Source organism: Pelmatolapia mariae, linkage group LG3_W (assembly GCF_036321145.2).
Source record: "Pelmatolapia mariae isolate MD_Pm_ZW linkage group LG3_W, Pm_UMD_F_2, whole genome shotgun sequence".
In the NCBI taxonomy this organism is placed as follows: domain Eukaryota; kingdom Metazoa; phylum Chordata; class Actinopteri; order Cichliformes; family Cichlidae; genus Pelmatolapia; species Pelmatolapia mariae.
Window position 1 is genome coordinate 6,797,031 of NC_086229.1, and position 20,265 is coordinate 6,817,295.

The 20,265-nt window shown below is 38.0% G+C and overlaps 1 protein-coding gene and 1 long non-coding RNA gene across 2 annotated transcripts in view; both read right to left on the reverse strand.

Annotated features, from left to right (window-relative positions):
• The window catches only part of LOC134624176 (protein NLRC3-like), a 305,899-nt gene that overhangs the window by 43,450 nt on the left and 242,184 nt on the right, over nucleotides 1-20,265 (reverse strand). The window lies entirely within an intron of this gene.
• On the reverse strand, nucleotides 660-2,528 carry LOC134624220 (uncharacterized). Its single transcript, XR_010093486.2, has 3 exons — nucleotides 2,422-2,528; nucleotides 2,007-2,083; nucleotides 660-729 (listed from the first exon to the last, which is right to left on the reverse strand). It is a non-coding gene; the product is annotated as an uncharacterized LOC134624220 (long non-coding RNA).

Below are 20,265 nucleotides of genomic sequence, written 5' to 3' on the forward strand. Positions count from 1 at the left end.
AAATAGTACAAAACCTTTGATAAGTGACAGTAAAGATCAGTTTATAATAACTAAGACATCAAACTCTTGTATTTGTCTTCGTTTACAATTGCAACAAATTCCACAGAACCAATATCTCTGAAAATGACTGCATGCTTCTGAAACATTTGATAATATGGATATTTCAGAAACATTAGTTTGAGTCTGCTCAATTGCAAAACAAAGGAAAAACTACTGACTTGCATGAGATAAGCATCTGCAAAGTCCAGCATTATATTGTTGTTCACATAAGTTTCTTAAACCATGAACAAATGAGTAATTGTCTAATCTGGAATGTAAAGTGTAGTCATTTAGTGACATACAAAAGTGAGAATGAGAACTTGCAAGAATAAAAAAACAAACAGTAAAATAAAAACTGTCCTTAACACTAAGGATCATACAATTACAGTTCTGCATGGCTTTCTGCAAGAGTCTGTTTCTTAGACCATGCACTAGTGAGATGCACTGCCTTCCACCAATGTTCATTAGGATGTTCTGAATGACTTCAAAGATGTCCTTAAGTTTCTTTGGATAGTGTATGTTGAGGGCAAAAAGAAGGCCCATCAGCATGGAAATGGCACTTGAGACATCCCTCAGATTAGACAGGATTACTGCTGCCTCAAGGACAACCAACACATCGACGTCTTCTTCTTTCACCATCGCAATGCCAACTTTCATCCTCTTAGAAAACGTGTCTTCAATACCTGTCGGCTATAAAAGGGTTCAAAGACAAAAAAAAAAAAAAAATTACACAATTACAATTACACAATATCCCGTGTGCTTAACAATTCATGTCTTTCCAAAGAAGAGCCATACTGATGCTTTGGATGATGGTGATTGGCTTTGGGTAACACTTATTAGTTGTTAAAGTTTTTTCAGAATGAGATATGCACCCCCATGTTACAAATCCATTTCTTGCTTTAAACAAAGACCATGTTCATAAATAACTGAGCATGTCTTCAATTGCAGAATTCAAACAAAATTTTCAATTTAAATGGTAAATGGCCTGTATTTGTATAGTGCTTTACTAGTCCCCTAAGGACTCCAAAGCGCTTTACACATTCAGTCATTCACACACATGGGTGGATGACTGAATCGTGACTGAAGAGTTGACAGTTCGTCTTATAATTGGAAGGTTGCCGGTTCGAGCCCTGGCTCCGACAGTTTCAGTCGTTGTGTCCTTGGGCAAGACACTTCACCTGTTGCCTACTGGTGGTGGTCAGAGGGCCCGGTGGTGCCAGTGTCCGGCAGCCTCGCCTCTGTCAGTGCGCCCCAGGGTGGCTGTGGCTACAATGTAGCTTGCCATCACCAGTGTGTGAATTTAAATCTACTTATGCTAAATATTGGCTGTGCTCTAAACCAAATCTGGCTGAGAATACATGAAATGTGCAAACTGCAGCTACACTACAGGATCAGATTATGGCTCCATAGACAATGCTTCTTTAATCAGTTTATTGATTAAAGTTTATTTTTTCCCCCTATATTAACAGCATGAAAAAAGAGCATATAGACATGGCTGAACAGGTTGCATAATTGGCACTGAATATCAACATCCACCTTTACCCAGCTGCCCAATGACTCTCGGCCAGTAACCTTTAATTGCTTACCCAGTCTACACAGTCTCTTTTCCAGGGTCCAGGACATTTCACCAAAGTATTGCCCCCCACAGCTGTAGCAGCCACTGCAGCCCCTTAAATATCCTAATATCTCTGCCATTACAATATACAATGTGAGAAATCAAACGTAAAGCTGAAGTGAACAGTACAGCAGCGAAATGTCAAAGACCCTGGTGAAGACATGAATAAACACAAGACACTAATAATATCAATGCTAGCTTGCCAGTTAGTTTCTCTGAAACCCAGACCAAATCCAGTGTCAAAGATCTTGTAATAATACATTTGGTGAGGAAAAAGTACACATGTACTTTTTAATTTAAAATCCACTGTGGTGCTGTCATTATTAAATTTACTAAAAGAAACAATGCTAACCTTCACAGTCTTGAAAGTGTGTGAGGGATCTTCCTTTAGAAAATGAGGTCCTCTGTCCTCTTCCTTTGTGTAGGGCTCTGGTCAAAGAAGTCAAAAAGAAAACAAAAACACTTTTTAAACAGTGTTTATGAAGCATGTAGACAGCTCCAAATTCACAGCTTTTTGATCCATAATTCCATCAATATATGATTATCATTGGAGATTTTGAATCAGGCTTATCAGGACATTCAAGTAGAATATGATATCCAACCTACCACCAATATACATAGATTCTGTAAAAGTTACCACACTAAATGTCCAGTTGTGAAATATGATGACAGACTTTACTTATCAGCTTTCTTTCAATGAGTTCATCAGTTGAACTGGATAACCTAAAACTTAAACAAAGGATTAGATTTCGCAGTTGAACACTTACATCATCTCCGAAGCATCTTATGAGCCTAGTTAGCCTTTCTATGCCGCTCTTGATTTTGTACAGCTCCACGAACCTCTCCATAATGGTCAAGCACAGCAAAAAGGAACCCTTTCAGGTCAACAGATGTAAGACGGGCAAATTCTGCTTCAACCTGAGCAATAGAAGAAGAGGGGTGGAGAGTACAGGCAGAATTAAAAAAAGATTCTTTGAGACCCAAATTTAAGCAAACAGTCATCTGAGGCCCATTAGAGAAAACACAAACACACAAAAGCAAACAAACAAAAAGATGCACTTTACCTGCCGTTCAGCAAACAAGGAAGTTCAGAGAACAATAAGCTCTGTCTTGAAATCTTTTAAAGTAGAATGATTGTGAAAATGACTTATGTGATGTAAAACTTTAGTAAACGTGCGATTAAAAGAACACTGAGTAAAAGGACAAGTAACAATTTCCTTATTCCTCAGATGTTTACCTTGATGAGCAATACTGTTTTAGTCCAACTGCCTCATTAAAGTTACACAACAGGCTTTTTACATTAAAGCCAGCAAGTCCATTACATACTCCCTTTTTAGATCTGAAATACTGTGCAGATTCTGTGTATATGTAGTGGACAGCAATTTACCCCAAAGAGCGCAAAGTTTGCAAGTCCACCTCATTTAAATGACAAAGTCAAATGTGATCATCTAGACCTGTGAAAATAAATTAATGACAAACTTGCAGTTATGGATGTTATTACAACCACAAGAACCTAAACAGTCTGCTCCATTGCTTTTGTTAATGAATCATTTGTTGGTAACACGTCTGAATATTTAGTTTATGCCACCTGCATGTGATCATCAATAGTGCCATATTACTTCTTAAGAAGTACCCTGACACTACAATCTTTATATCATTTGTTCTACAGAGCTATTAAATTACAATATAATCTGAGGTGTTTCCAGTATGACAAAATGCACAAATTGTAACTTACCATTTGACTCCACTGACAAAAATAAATCCCCAGCATCAAGTTTGGCTTCACAGACCTAAAATAAGTAAAATAAAAAGATATGTTATAATTATATTGTTTTCGCCATTTATTCATGTTTGCTAATTTTCTGACATATAAACAATGTTAGTTTTGTTACAATACAGAGAATGCAGTTTAATTAAAAGGTAAATTATGCAAAAAAAAAAAAAACTTCTGCAGTATACCATGCCAAAAATCAGTGTCTCTGATGCCAATTATTTTATCACTACAGCTCTTTTAGTATGGAAACTCACACAATCTAGTCATACTGATCACAAGAGTTCAGAAATAAGTCAAAATAGTGAACTGTTGTTAAGCATAAAGCATTTCAGGGTAACAAATAACTGCACAATATAATTAAAGCAAAAAATAAGCACACTGGAGGACTATCTGATAAAAACTAATATAATGCTGGTTTGTAGACCATATTTTGTCTCTGTCCTCAGTGCACTCTTGCAGCTTAGCATGCAGCAGTTAATAACACCTTAAGTGATTACATAGGGGTAAACAGATGACAACAAGCATCCGAGTCCTGCCAAAAAGTTCTTTTTGAACCCAGCCAGTTATTGGAAATATTGCCAAAATGAACTTCCACCAAAATACAACAGCCTGTGAACTTGAAAGAAATTTACAAGTACAGAGACAATATGAAATAAGCTTTATTAATTAGCTGAGTTAGCTTGCTAATATCGCAACAGTGGTTGAGTGCACAACCTTAAAGCTAGCGGCACAATACTTGTGATTTGCTCAGCGCCACATTAAACCCATAAAAAAGGCCATATGTCAGTTTATTAGGTCAAGTTTGGTCATGACACACAAGCTGGACCTTGTCGGCTAAAGTTACATTAGCTAAAGCAAACATTTCGGTAAAAGAGAAAAACACACGTCATGCCATAAATTCAAAACATGTTCCAACTTTTGTAGCTCTCTTTCCTTATAGTTATAACCAATGTTACTCACCTTGAAAGCATATTCCAAAGAAGACGATTAGAAAACATCCAAGTAAAGTGAGCATGTCGTTAACCGCCAATTCCCCATGATGCACCTCGGTAGCAGTCACGTGAGGCAGTTTTGAATCCTGCTGTGCTCAACTTACCCGCATTGTCAAGTTCACATAAGTTTCTGATTTAGCTGGACATGAGTTTTCAAGTTAGCTTTTTTTGGTGTAATTGGGACGTTTTTAACTTGTAATTCTATGTTATAACAACAACTTCAGTCATCTATCGTCAAACTGATATAGAATAATATGTTGAAATAACAAACAGCTAGAATTACATTTTACAGTGTAACACATGGCAAATCACAACAGAATACATACTCGGAATGAACAAAAGCATAAGAAAACACAAAACACTGAGCCGGCAGGCTCAGGACCATGACATGAAGGCAAGCTACAGTTGTAGCCACAGCTTCCCTGGGGCAGACTGACAGGGGTTTTAGAGGGATGATATAAAACAGTCACCCTTCCTTTAAAAAAAGGGTTCTACTCCCAGTGTTTAATGTTGAAAGGACATTTCTTTTTCTTTATATTGTCTTCTGTTGTATTTCTTTTGTGGTTCTGTCCTTAGCTCTGCAAATCTTGAAAATTTCAAATGTTAGTGCAATTAATAACATTATTTAATGTTTACATTTGTAGAGTGGGCGATCCTTGGGAACCCAAAGCAAGGTACAAGTCCACCGGATGATGTGCTATTCTGACGCAACTGCGGCGAGATTTTATGAGGCAGATTTAAACTTTGACGAAGCCTTCAAGTGCCGCAACAATGCTGCAAAGGCACTTGCTGTGAACAATAGAAGCAGAGACTCTGAGGAATCTACAACCTCAGAAGACAATGAAGATGTGTTGGAGAGAAGATATGCTGGACTGAAGAAAAGAAAGTCTAGTCAAAATGCCACAAGAGGAGAAATTGTGAAAAAGAAGACCAAACTGCATGCAAACACCAATGACACAGACAGCAGCAAAGATGAAAGTAACAATGAAGTCAGGAAAGTCATTGACCCGGCAGCAAGAAACACATCTGGAAAACACCCACATAAACAGAGTGGCAGGGGAAGAGCAGGAGTGAGGGTAGAAGAAGACACAACAGGTGATGAAGATATGCCAGGGATGGTGACTACAGAGAGTAGTGAAGGTGAAGATTATGATGATAACTCTGAACACATTGACCTTACAGCAGCAGGTACATTGGGATCCACCAAAGGTAAAGATAATGCTAAAGAAAAAGAAAAAGCCACAAAGGACACAGGAAACTTGTATAGTCATACTCAATTTCTTAAAAAGAAGTTTAAATGTTGGGAATATCCTAAAATTATCTTAGAAAGAATTGCAATCCAAACACAAATACAAAACGTTGTTATACCAAACGAAACAACTGAGGGTGTGAACCAAACACAGACAGAGACAAGAGATGAAGACAATGAAGCCTTGAGGCCACAAAGCTTGAGTGAAAATGAAAACAGTATACAAAAAGTGACTACTGATAATGAAGAAGACAAAGCTGAAGATGAAAATGGTCCCTTGGTGAACACAACAGACAGAGACCAAGACGTTTCCAGTGGACTAGTGAGAAAAAGTACAGAAAAAATAAAAGGAATGAGCACAGAGGACATAGGCAGAGATAAACATGGACCACAGACAAAGACGACAACCGAGGAAAACTGCAATTTGAGATCAGAGGGAACAACAGAGGAAGGAATGAGAACACAGACAGAGACTACAGAAAAAGAGAAAGGATTGAGCACAAATGGCATAGCTGAAGATGAAAATGGGCAACACACAGTGACTACAGATAAAGACAAAGCACTGAGCACAGAGGACACAGACATAAAGGAACAGGGACCACAGATGGAGACCATGGGTAAAGAAAAAAATGATTTGAGAGCAGAAGGAACAACTGAAAACAAAGACACAGTTAGAGTAAAAGAAGATGGCCCTGGGACTAGTTATGAGTCGGCAGTGGCACACCCAAAAAAGTGGAAAAAGTCTCCAGTGAAGAAAAGCTCTTTGGCAAAGTGTGATGAAAGCAAAGAAACAAAGCAAAAGGGCAACAAGCAAGAAAGAAAAAGACCAAAGAGCCTGACTGCAAGACAGTTGTTAAGTCCAAAGATGCTCAGAAGTCACAAGACTAAAGAGGCACCTAAAGATACCAACAAAAGACAAAAAGTCATCCAAAGACTCAGAGAAGTTACAAAAAAAAATAAGGAAAAGAACAAAGGATTGAGCACAAATGACATAGCTGAAGATGAAAATGGGCAACATACAGCGACTACAGACAAAGACAAAGCACTGAGCACAGAGGACACAGACATAAAGGAACATGGACCACAGATGAAGACCACGGTTAAAGAAAAAAATGATTTGAGATCAGAAGGAACAACAGAGGAAGGAATGAGAACACAGACAGAAACTACAGACAAAGACAGAGCACTCAGCACAGAGGACACAGACATAAAGGAAGAGGGACCAATGATGGAGACCATGGGTAAAGAAAAAAATGATTTGAGAGCAGGATTTACAACAGAGGAAGGAATGAGGACACAGACAGAGACTACAGAAAAAGAGAAAGGATTGAGCACAAATGACATAGCTGAAGATGAAAATGGGCAACACACAGTGACTACAGGGGAAGACAAAGCACTGAGCACAGGGGACACAGACATAAAGGAACTGGGACCACAGATGGAGACCATGGGTAAAGAAAAAAATGATTTGAGATCAGAAGGAACAACTGAAAACAAAGACACAGTTAGAGTAAAAGAAGATGGCCCTGGGACTAGCTATGAGTCGGCAGTGGCACATCCAAAAAAGAGGAAAAGGTCTCTAATGAAGAAAAGCTCTTTGGCGAAGTGTGATGAAAGCAAAGAAACAAAGCAAAAGGGCAACAAGCAAGAAAGAAAAAGACCAAAGAGCCTGACTGCAAGACAGTTGTTAAGTCCAAAGATGCTCAGAAGTCACAAGACTAAAGAGGCACCTAAAGATACCAACAAAAGACAAAAAGTCATCCAAAGACTCAGAGAAGTTACAAGAAAAAATACGGAAAAGAACAAAGGATTGAGCACAAATGACATAGCTGAAGATGAAAATGGGCAACATACAGCGACTACAGACAAAGACAAAGCACTGAGCACAGAGGACACAGACATAAAGGAACATGGACCACAGATGAAGACCACGGTTAAAGAAAAAAATGATTTGAGATCAGAAGGAACAACAGAGGAAGGAATGAGAACACAGACAGAAACTACAGACAAAGACAGAGCACTCAGTACAGAGGACACAGACATAAAGGAAGAGGGACCAATGATGGAGACCACAGCTAAAGAAAAAAATGATTTGAGAGCAGGATTTACAACAGAGGAAGGAATGAGAACACAGTGACAACACAAGGTGGTCATGTCCAGAGTGAGAATGTGAATGTTAGATCCTGTTGATCTCAGAGTTCTTTGGTTGCTATTTTGGAATTATACTAAATTTTCAAGACCTTTGTGATCATGTGAGTTTTTCTGTTACTGATTTTACACAATTGCACTGTTTTTTGTTTTTTGATTTTTTTTTGTTTGTTTTTTGTTTTTACATTTTACTCACTTTGATCATGCAGGTTTTTTTGTTAAGTTTAAGTATTGTTTTTATTTTTTTACTTCTAAAATAATAGTTTGTTTGTTTTTTTAAAAAAAGACAAATATTGATATACATATGTTGTTGATAACAAATGGCAAATGGAGAAAAATAAAATCAATAAAGATTTTTCTGTTCAATTTGAAAATGATGTGTCTTTGTTCTACAATCATTAGTCATGGATTTCATTTCCAAGCTGTAAATCCAAATAACTCACATTTTATATAGGCATGATATGCAGATGTTATTAATAACATTAGCTGAATTAACACAAATAAAAGTCCTCACAAATTATACCTGATTCCAATTAACAACATTGTGATGCGTTTAATGGTAAGCCCAATTACAATTTCTTCTATCTAAATAACTAATTATTAAGTTTTTTTCAATCTAATTTTGGCAAAGGAATATTGTCAGGAGTTTTCCTGTAAAGCAACACAGATCAGAATAAGTGACACTCAAACAAGTTTGCAGATTCTCGTGTACACGGGTGAGAGCTCCAAGAGACCCACACCCCTGCAACGGTTGTCATCTTTTATTTATACTCAAGCATAACACGTTTCTCAGAACTGTACAGGAAAGGAAAAGCAGAACTGTGCTGCGTCTCAGAAATAAAGATAGGCCTGTACTGCGTACAGCCTTCTCGTTGAACTCTGCACAACGTAACTTCTTTATTAAAGCTGAATACAAAAAGAGCCACCACATCTAGATAATAACATGTACTCTTAAGCATAAACATAATAAAATCTCTTGACAAATATCTAATTATTTCATTTCCCCCATCCTATTTCCTAAATCAACCCATAGAAAAGAAATCTTAATCAATTATTCAAAGATATTAAGGGATTTTTTTTTTACTTTTTTCTGTATGCAGTGTGTCTTTGGAAATCGACCCCCCCCCCCCCAAATAAGAATAAAGTTATGTTGAAACCAAGCACACCATTGTTTTTCTTGTGACATTACCAATAAGTTTGATGTGTCACATGGCCCTCTTCCTATTGAAAAAACAAAAGTTGTATCCAAGATGGCCGACTTCTAAATGGCCACCATGGTCACCACCCATCTTGAGCAGTTTGCCCCCTCACATATACTAATGTGCCACAAACAGGACTTTAATATCACCAACCATTCCCATTTTATTACGGTGTATCCATATAAATGGCCCACCCTGTAGATTGCCTGATTGGCTGAAAGACTGTCTCGTCATTAACTTGGGTGGGAGGAACAATGATGTCAGAGTGTGATGAGAGTCCAGCAAACTGGCAACGATTTGTTTTAAGGTAAGTCAATACAAATCCCTAATTTTTTCATTTTTTATCACCCCAATCCCTCGTCCTCCCAATTATGTAATAAAAATAGCTAAACTTCCATAATTTTCATCCTTGTCCCTAGACACTCCAGTATTATAATATAAATCACTAATGCTTTGAACATTGTGCTGATGTCCCCTGTTTGACTGAGAAACATGCCACTCTATGTGCACCAAACATCTGAACTTAATTTTATGTATTTGTTTATATTTTATGTATTTGATTGTATTTTATCTGTTTTTAAAAATAATTTCAACACGGGGGTCAACTGGATTCATTTTTATAGGTTGTTCAGTAAGTAGTAAAACTCTCTGATCCTGATTAATAATATATTTTATTATTACCGCTAATAATAATAATAATAATAATAATAGCAACATAGACAACACCTTCGTTTATGTGGACATTTGTACAGCACTTTATTTAATAGCACAGAATCAAAGTTTATTGATTTCATTTACAAGGTATAATTTCAAATTAAAAGATGCCTAATGGTAGCTGTGCAAATCTTATTGTATTAGTTACACATAAAATTCTGTTTTCCAAGATCCAGTATCCTATTAAAGACAGCAGAATTCATTTGTCTAAATGCCTGAACAATCATTGTGAGTACAACAGCAAACTTTGAAGGAGTGGCAGTGAAAACAGGCTTGAATTAGGAGTCCATGTTGTTACCTTTTAGCAGAAGATGGAGAAGAGGGGTTTATTTGAATGCTGGTTCAACCAGAATTCCATCAATCCAAATGAATAACTCTTTCATTTTTTTCATCATATCCCCTAAATCTTCCATTTATACAATACAAATGACTGATGCTTTAATTTTTTCATCCCAATCCCTTGATCTTTGAATACAGAACTACATTACATGAACCACATTTAATCTGACTGTTAATTTTTGCATGTGATGTTTTACAACAGAGCACCACATGCCCTCAACCAGGTGGCTTCTTCACAAGAACAAGACGATGGAAAAAGAGGAGAATACTTCGGATCCCAGGGACTCAGTGTATGCCTTGCCTGTGAGAGGAAGATGGCGTTTTGAAATATTAAATGCAGTGAACAATGCACTGGAGTTACTGGAACAAGATGGAATTAGTGAGGTTTTTGCAGTTCTTCAGGGGTCTCAGTCTCAGAGCAATGATGTGCCAGCCACTGTAAGTTCATGTAGTAACACAAAAAGTCATTAATAATTGAAAAGGCTTTTCTTTGACTGTTAGTGTTAATCACCTACCTTGTTGCCACATCACACTGATCAGATGGAGATTCCTATCGCCTTGGTCTTTCACTGACATCAGTATCATCAGATTTTTTTTTTATTAAATTGCTACATACCTTTAGATGTTCAATAGCCAGATAGGAAATTAGCCAAACTCTAAGTTGCAATGTATAAATTATAAAAATACTATGCGATGTTCCTGCAATTGTTGCTTTCTTTCTTAAGATTGATTCAGCTGTTAAAGAGCCTCAGTCCAGCAATTATGATGTGCCCACCAATGTAAGTTATACAGAAACACGACTATGAAGAAATGAAATATCAGCTGAAATGAGTTACTGCAACAAATACTAAGAATCCCCTCTCTTCATTTATCTTTGCAGGCAGATGATGTTACTGATGGGAAAGGAAAATGACTGCCAATAAAGACACATAAACATAGCTACACACACACAAGCATGCATGCACCTGCACACAGATGTTCATATACAACAATGCTAAGATAAAGTTCAATAAAGTTCTTGTTGTTCAATGGCAAAATCCTGTGTTTTCTTTCTCACACTGATGGAAGATGGGAAAAGTCAACAGTCATGGTATTTAAAAAGAATATAATGCAAGGATTTGCAGCTGAATCATAACGTGAGGAGCAGCATTGTAATGTATTCCTTCTTATATAATACTATTTTAGACCTACTGACTACTCGAAGGACTTGAAATGATAAATTAAGAGTGTGAACAGACTCCTCCAACACATCCTCTTTGATGCTGCTATTGATCATCTATGTGCAATATCTCAGTCTTTCCATGTTCCGTACAATATTTTTGGCTCATGTGCAATATTTTGGTCTTATTGGAATCACCATCCCCACCTCAAATGACCATAGCCCCTCCTCCCTTATTTTATTTATTCAATTTTGCTCTTGTATACAGCCCCACAATGTTTCTGTTTCAATGTTTACTACGCATGCACCATGTATATTACGCATATCCCATGTGTATAGTCCACTCACACATATATGTATACATATATATTTATTTTTATTCATTTTTCCGCTCATTGTATATTGTTTTCCCTTCTTTAATTTTGTACCTTGTGTTCCAGCTACCCAATTTTGCTGTGAAAGTAACGGCACAATGACCATAAAACTCTCTAAGTCTAAGAAATTAAAAATCCTATTTTAACTGTAAATTAAAATCCTTATTTAAAACAAGTTAATTAATTTCTTTGACAATGTGTAATTCCGAATTAAAATTATACTAAACTTCGCAAAACAGATTAATTGAATGTTATTTATTATAACTACAGAAAAGACTCCAAGTGAATCATCTTCAATTCCAAGTACTAGTTCCTTGTAATATAGGCTAAATTAATCATGTGATTGGCATTAAGGTCTGTGTAGCCATGAGTTTGGGGGGGAGGTCAGTGATGTCAGTGTAGTGAGAGTACAGCAGACTGGAAAAGATTTGTTTCAAGGTAAGTCCAATCAAAATCACTAATGCTTTCATTTTTTATAATAATAATAATAATAATAATAATGATGGATTGCATTTATATAGCGCTTTTTGGGAACATCAAAGCACTTTACAATTCCACTATTCATTCACTCTCACATTCACACACTGGTGAAGGCAAGCTACAGTTGTAGCCACAGCTGCCCTGGGGCAGACTGAGAGAAGCGAGGCTGCCATATCTCACCATCGGCCCCCCTCTGGCCATCACCAGTAGGTGGTGGGCGAAGTGTCTTGCCCAAGGACACAACGACCAAGACTGTCCGAGCCGGGGCTCGAACCGGCAGCCTTCCAATTACAAGATAAACTGCCAACTCTTGAGCCTCGATCACATCAAAATCCCTCGTCCTTCCAATTATAGAACACAAACAGATAATCCTTTGATCATTTTTAGTCCAGTCCCTAGACATTCCAATTATACATTCTAAATCACTGATGCCTCCAATATGGATTGTCTGAATTGCTTATAGACAATGGTGTTAGAGGGTGATGTCAGCAGAGGACAGAGAAGAGTGACTGGGTAACTGATAAGTATAATGGCCATTCCTTCTATCCAAATGACTAATTCTCCTGGCTTTTTAAAAAATCTTAATCCCTACAGCTTCGAATTTTAGAAACCAAATCAATAACTCTTCCATTTTTTCACTCTAAGTCCTAGATCTTCCACTTACAGTATAGAAATTACTAATCCTTCCAGTTTCCCTGGCAGTGTGTCGTGGAGTGGAGTGGGCAAGAGTGCTGAAGACAAATGTGAAAGGAGCAAACGAGCGGAGCATGTTTGGACTCTCTTTTCTTTTCCCCCTGGACCACTAAAAGGCCCTGTCCCCGTAAACTGTATATAATTTCATGTGGTGTGTTTATAAATAAACTTGTGACTGTAATTCTACTTCAGCTAGTCTGCGCCTTAGTTGGTTTCCAACTGCATGACCGAAGGAGCGAAAGAGTCCATGTTAGGGGTGTAGCGGGTCAAGCACAATGCCTGAGGCCTTACTGATGCAGCGGTTTTGAAAGATGTCCTGTAGCAGAGGGAGAGATGCTCCAAAGATCTTGGCAGCTGCTTTAACAATCCGTTATTTTGCTGAGATCACCAACACTGCAGTTTCCAAACCACACGGAGATGCAGCTGGTCAGAACACTTTCTATGGTGCCCCTGTAGAACGTGGTGAAGGAGGCAGGACGGAGGTTTGCCCGTTTCAGGCATCTCAGGAACTGGAGGCGCTGCTGGGCCTTTTTGGTGATGGAGGTGGTAATGGTGATCCAGGTAAGGTCATCTGAGATGTGAACTCCCAGGAACCTGATGCTGTTGACAGTCTCTACCATGGAACCGTGGATGCTGAGTGGTCTTGATGCATTTTCAATCATCCAGGAAAGTAAATCTCCAAAAGTTGAATCTGTTCATCTGGACGTAGCGTTTTGTGGGAGAAACGTTTCATCACTCATCCAAGTGACTTCTTAAGTCTCAGCTGACTGCAGGTTTCCCCAAACCTTATAAACAGTACATTTGCATAATGACTGAAACCAGCCCACTGAAGGAACTATGGGCTGGGAGGTCAGTTCCTTTATCATAATTATGCAAATTCCCATGACCATTGATCAACAATCACTGACCAAAACCCACTGATCAAAGCCTCACAGCCCATTGTTCCTTCAGTGGGCTGGTTTCAGTCATTATGCAAATGTACTGTTTATAAGGTTTGGGGAAACCTGCAGTCAGCTGAGACTTAAGAAGTCACTTGGATGAGTGATGAAACGTTTCTCCCACAAAACGCTACGTCCAGATGAACAGATTCAACTTTTGGAGATCCTGAGTGGTGTGTAAGTGGAGCAAGTCTTCCTGAAGTCAACGATCCTCTCCTGGGTGACAGATTGTTTTCACTGCACCAGAACGTCAACTGCTGAACCTCTGTATGCTGACTCATCATTGCTGCTGATGAGTGCAACCACGGTTGTGTCGTCAGCGAACTTGATGATGTGGTTAGAGCTATGTAGGGCAGGGCAGTCATGTGTCAGAAGGGTGAACAACAGAGGGCATACAGAAATCAACACACAGAGACATTGACCCTTTAAATGCCTTAACAACCAACAGCATCTTTTTTCAAACAGTTGTTCTTTGCTGAAGAGCTCTGTAATCATTATACAAACTGAATCCATTACAAGGTGACATAAATTTCTTTCACAAAATTACATAAACCACTGAATAACTGTAAATTGTAGTTGAAGATGCTTTGGGTGTCAGTACAAAGACTCTATATCATTTTATCTACTTTATTTAGTCTTAGCCACAACACTGGCCATAATTTAACTAAATCGGCTTGACCTAGTCGATCCACTGATGGTCCTGGATTGTTGATTACCTGACAAAGCGACCACAATGAATGCATCTTCAACACAAGGTGTCTGACAAGGTGATGGGCAACACAGGGGCATCACAAGGAACGGTCCCCTCCCCTTTCCTCTTCACTCACTACACCTCAAACTTCAGCCACTGCACTAAGACCTGACATCTTCAGAAGATGGTTGAATGCATCATTGAGGGTGATGAGATCGAGTGCTGGGTGCCGGTGCACACTTTTGTCACATTGAACTGCAGATGATTCTGCTGTTCAATTTAAGAAAGACCAAAGAATTGGCTGAAGACCAGGAAACTTGTGATCCCTGTTTCTATCCAAGGGGTGGAGCACTGTAAATATGGCAGCACAGGAACAAGCACGGAGCACAAGATCCATAGAGGCTGGGGTCTATCACACCAGGCAAGACCCCAGGTGCAGGCTGTGTAAAGATGCCCCTGGGACAATCCAGCACATAACAGCAGGGTGCAAGATGCTAGCAGGCAAGGCATACATGGAACGCCATAACCAAGTGGCCGGCATAGTGTACAGGAACATCTGTGCTGAGTATAACCTGGAAGTCCCGAGGTCAAAATGGGAGATGCCCCCAAGGGTGATGGAGAATGACAGAGCTAAGATCCTGTGGGACTTCCAGATACAGACGGACAAAATGGTGGTGGCTAACCAACCGGACATAGTGGTGGTAGACAAACAGAAGAAGATCGATGAAGCGGAGGGTCCCAGTGGTAATCGGAGCACTAGGTGCAGTGACTCCCAAGCTAGACGAGTGACCCTCAAGCTCCCAGGCCTTTGGTAGAGGACCCGAACTTGAAGGATTGACCGCCCACAGAGGCGAGTGGGGAATTTTTTATACATATGTATGTATATATATATATATATATATATATATATATATATATATATATATATATATATATATATGCAAAGGATCGACTGCCCTTACGGGTGGAAGAGGAATTTTATTCATTTATTCTTTGCCAATTTACAAAAGCGATAAATGGTAAATTCTAGGTTCGAAGTTGAACCTTGTTTTATCATATAATTTATTAATCCAAATGAGGGATACTTTGCACTAAGAACATTCCCGAAGAAGGATATGCAAATGATGTTTGCCATGTCAATTACATTAATTACATTTAAAATTCCAAACGAATCATCCTCCATTCCAAGTTCAGATATACGCTATTGGTAAGAAATCACATGACAAAAGCAGACGGCATGATAGGTTTGACAATCTGAAAGCTAAGCTCCCCATAGGTTATATGCAGAGCTGTTAGTGCTGTCAGTTGAAGATGGTGGAATTACACAGAGGTAAGTTGAGATAAAATTCACTAATTCCTTCCAACTGTAAGATCCCAGTTCCTAATGTCTTTTGTAACATTTAAATACTATTAATTCAACTATTAAATATAAATCACTAATGTTTAAAAAAAAATTACATTTCCCTGTTTCCCATTATTCATATTTCTTCTAGGTTTCCTATTTTTTCTAGGTTTCCTTTCATAATTCCTCAGTGAACGGTAAAATATTGTCACAGTCAAGAAAGAAGTGAGTAACAAAATGTTTTTTATTTTATTTTTGTTCACACTTTTACACCTTGTAGCACCACACATTAAGACCCATGTAATTGTCTGTGAGCATTTATTGAATTTATTTTAATCGTACTATCTGCATAACATTTTGATTGAAAAATGTTTTTTAGGCTTTGGCAGCCTGCCAGGCAGATTATTTTTGTCAAATTAAAAAGGAACAAACGCCCTACAGTAAATAAGTACACATACAGAAATCAGCGCATAGAGACATTGACCCTTTAAATTCTTTAAGAACACTAACATCTTTTTCCAACAGTTCTTCTTGCTGAAGGGCTCTCTAGTGATTAATCAAACTGAATAAATTTTTGGAAATTTGTTTCAAAATAAGTAAAATTTAAATCAATTATTAATCCATCCAAATCTCCAATTCTTCCAATCCTATCATTCCCCAATTCTTCAAAGTCTTGTATCCAAAGTAATAACTGTTCCAAGAATTAAATACATAACACTAAAAGTATAAACAAGACATTTCGCCAATTAAACTAATTTTTTTAAATTATTTTGTAATTATATCCTGAATCCTAAGTATAGTTTAGTTAGTTTCGTTTAATTATTTATATAGCACATTTAATTACAACAGGAGCGTTGACCAAAGTGCTGTACAAGAATACAACATACATAATAAAATAACTGTACAAGAATACAACATACCTTATAAAATAACTTAGAGTATTAAAAGCAAACACCAAATATGAATTAACAAATAACTCTCATGCTGTATTAAAAGCCAGTAAATAAAAATGTGTTTTAAGATAAGATTGAAAAAGATTGACAGTAGGAGCCTGTCTAATGTGTAGGGGTAAATTATTCCACAGTTTAGGCGCTACAACTGCAAATGCTCGATCACCTCTATGAACCAGCCTCAACCTTGGTACAGCTAAAAGCAAAAGATCACTTGATCTAAGAGATCTAAGGGGGGTATAAGTCTGCAAGAGGTCAGACAAATACCCAGGAGCCTGTCCATTCAGGGTTTTGTAAGTCAACAATAAAATTTTAAAAATAATTCTGAAGCGGACAGGGAGCCAATGAAGGGAGGCAGCACCGGGGAAATGTGTTCACGTCTTTTAGTACGTGTCAGAAGACGAGCTGCAGCATTCTGGACCAACTGCAGCCTTGCCAGGCAGGGCTGGCTAACTCCAGCATATAAGGAGTTACAGTAGTCCAGCTGGGATATAATGAAAGCATGAATCGCCTGTTCAAAGTTTTTTAAAAGATAAAAATCATCTCAACTTAGATAAAAGCCTCAGTTTGAAGAAAGGCCGCTGTGCGACTGAGCTAATCTGTTTTTCAAAGGTGAAATTGCTGTCAAATATAACCCCCAAATTTTTGGCATGCGATTTGACAAAAGGCTCAAGACTGTGCAGGTTAAAATTAGAGGTGCTGGGATTGCCGCTTGGTCCAAAAATTATCACTTCGGTTTTGTTCTCATTGAAGTTAAGGAAATTAGAGGCCATCCAGGATTTAACTTCACCGAGACACTGAAGTAAGGGTTCTAGTGAGGCAGGACTGTTTCCCTTCAGTTGAAGATAGATCTGAGTATCATCGGCATATGAATGAAAACAAATGTTATATTTTCTAAAAATTAGACCTAGAGGCAGCATATAAATGGAGAATAAAATTCGCCCCAGTATAGATCCCTGGGGAACACCACAAGTAAGGGGAGCTGAGGAAGAGATAAAATCGCCAAAGCTCACAGAGAAGGTCCTGTCAGACAGGTATGACCTGAACCACTCTAATGGGGTGCCCTTTACGCCACAATGCTCCAACCATGTGATTAAGATGCTGTGGTCAACAATATCGAAAGCAGAAGTCAGATCTAAAAGCAGAAGCACAGCTGAGTCACCTGAGTCAGTGGCTAATAAAAGATCATTAAGAACTTTTAAAAGTGCAGTTTCTGTGCTGTGAAGAGTTTTAAAACCAGACTGAAAACTTTCAAGAACATGGTGTCCATTTACAAAAGATTGCAGCTGAACAAACACAATCTTTTCCAAAATTTTCAACAGGAAGGGGAGCTTTGAAATAGGCCTGAAGTTAGTGAGGACAGAGGAGTCAAGATTAGGTTTTTTAAGTACAGGCTGTACAACAGCATGTTTAAAACAGGCTGGCACAACACCTGAGCTAAGGCTGCTATTAAAAATAGCTAAAATGTCAGAACTGACAACCTTAAAAATCTTTTTTAGAAGATGTGTTGGAATAATGTCATTTGGACACGATGATGTCTTTGTGCCACTACATACTTCCTACACCTGATCAAGACACACAGGCTCAAACTGATCAAAAATCACAGCAGAGCAGGTGAATATTTTAGAAACGTCATGTGAAGGCAGGGTGATCATAGATCGAAGCTGTTTTATCTTATTGATAAAAAACTGCAAGAACCTTTCACAGGTGTCTGAGAAACTATTAATACAAGAAGCTGGGGAAATATTCAGGCAAGGTCAATAATTGAAAAAAGAACCCGAGAATTATTGGAGCTATTCTCAATAACATTAGAAAAAAACCTTGACTTTTCTGCTTTTACAATGTCCTGATACCTGTACAGACTGTTCCTCTCAACATGAGAAAGGACACCTGCAGCCCATCTTTTTTCCACTTACGTTCAGCCTTCCTGCACTCTCGTCTGGCTGAACGAGTGGCCTTATTTATCCATGGGTCTGGTCGTGGTTTCGAGTTTATAGTTTTAAAAGGAGCGACCTCATTAAGGACAGTTTTGCATTTATCATAAAAATTAACTGTCATTTACTCGGTACCAAAGCCAAGGGGAGATCTTAATTTTTTTTAAAAGCAATAGAAAATTGTTCTGTTGTAGACTGGTTAAAGACACGACAACGACGTGTTGAAATAAGAGGTGTAAAATTCTTTCTGCTGTGTTACATTACTATGCTTGGGCACAAATACTATGATTTGGCAGAAATACTATAACATAGCAGAAATACTAAGATTTAGCACAAATACTAGAATATAGCAGAAATGCTGTGTTTGGGCACAAACAGTATGATTTGATACAAATACTATGCTTTGGCACTAATACCATAATTGGGTACAATTCCTATAACACAGCAGAAATACTATGATTTTGCAGAAATACTGTTTTAGCGGAAATACTAACTTTAGAAATATAATACCTGATCAAAACTTTAAAAACACTTGCTATAGAATTTAAAAATTTTTAATCACCTATTAAAAGTGGCAGTCTTTTTATTATGTCAAGGTTTTCTTTTCATTCCTTTAATATTTGGTCAAGTATTGAGAAGTGTACACCTCAATTTGAAGACTTGCGGGCAAATAATTATAAATAATTCAACAAATAATTCACCTGTTCTGATGTGTATTCTTCTCTACAGGGAAAAATGCCACGTCAGATGACAGAATGCCCAATATGCTTGATTCCATATGTTGCAGTTGGGCAGCATTTTAAAAAATACCACCATGTTGTAAACAAAGAAGAATTACATTTACTGCTAAATTACTGCTCTACAGTGTAAGTCACTGTCATACAGTATATGACAAAACATTGCAACACTTTAAAGTGGTAGTTGCAGTTACACTTGTCAAACTGGATGTGATATGCAGTTACAGGGGCAGGCTGGACTGTCCAGTATGTAAAGCTAAAAGCCGTATAAGACTGGACAAGCACTTGGAAAATGTCCACTGTGAGATTGAGGTTAGTGTTTTGTATAGTTTACTTTTTTTGTGAAATTAGAATGCATTCTTATGTGACATGTTTCACTAACTTTCTCAAACATTGCTGTCCTATTGTTAATACCCTTTCAGAAATCAGATCAGAAGAAAGTAATAAGGACAGCGAAACGATTGGCTAATCTGAAAGCCCTCAAAGCTCTCAGGCGTTCAAATCCACAGCCTCCAATGGTGACCTCACTGGACATAGAGCAGCTGACTGAAAGCAGTGATCAAGAGGAGCGAAGTGATAGCAGTGATACCAGTGAAGATTGTGTGGAGATTAGAGAAGATAGCTCAGTCCATTCCCCTGTCCATCAGTCAGATGATGCTCAAGTCCAACATCAGAATTGCAAAAAGTGCAAAGAACAGGATTTGTTACTTCAACTCCTGAAAAGGAATCTGAAAAGTCTGAAATCCACTAAGGATAAACTTGGCTTCAAACCTCTCAGCCCCCCAAAGCGCCAGAAATTTGAAAGAAGTAGACCTGACCCAACAGCCCGGCTTCCTAAATTTGGTATGAATTATTTAGCAAGAATATTGTTTCTTCTGTAGTGTAATGTGAATTTGTA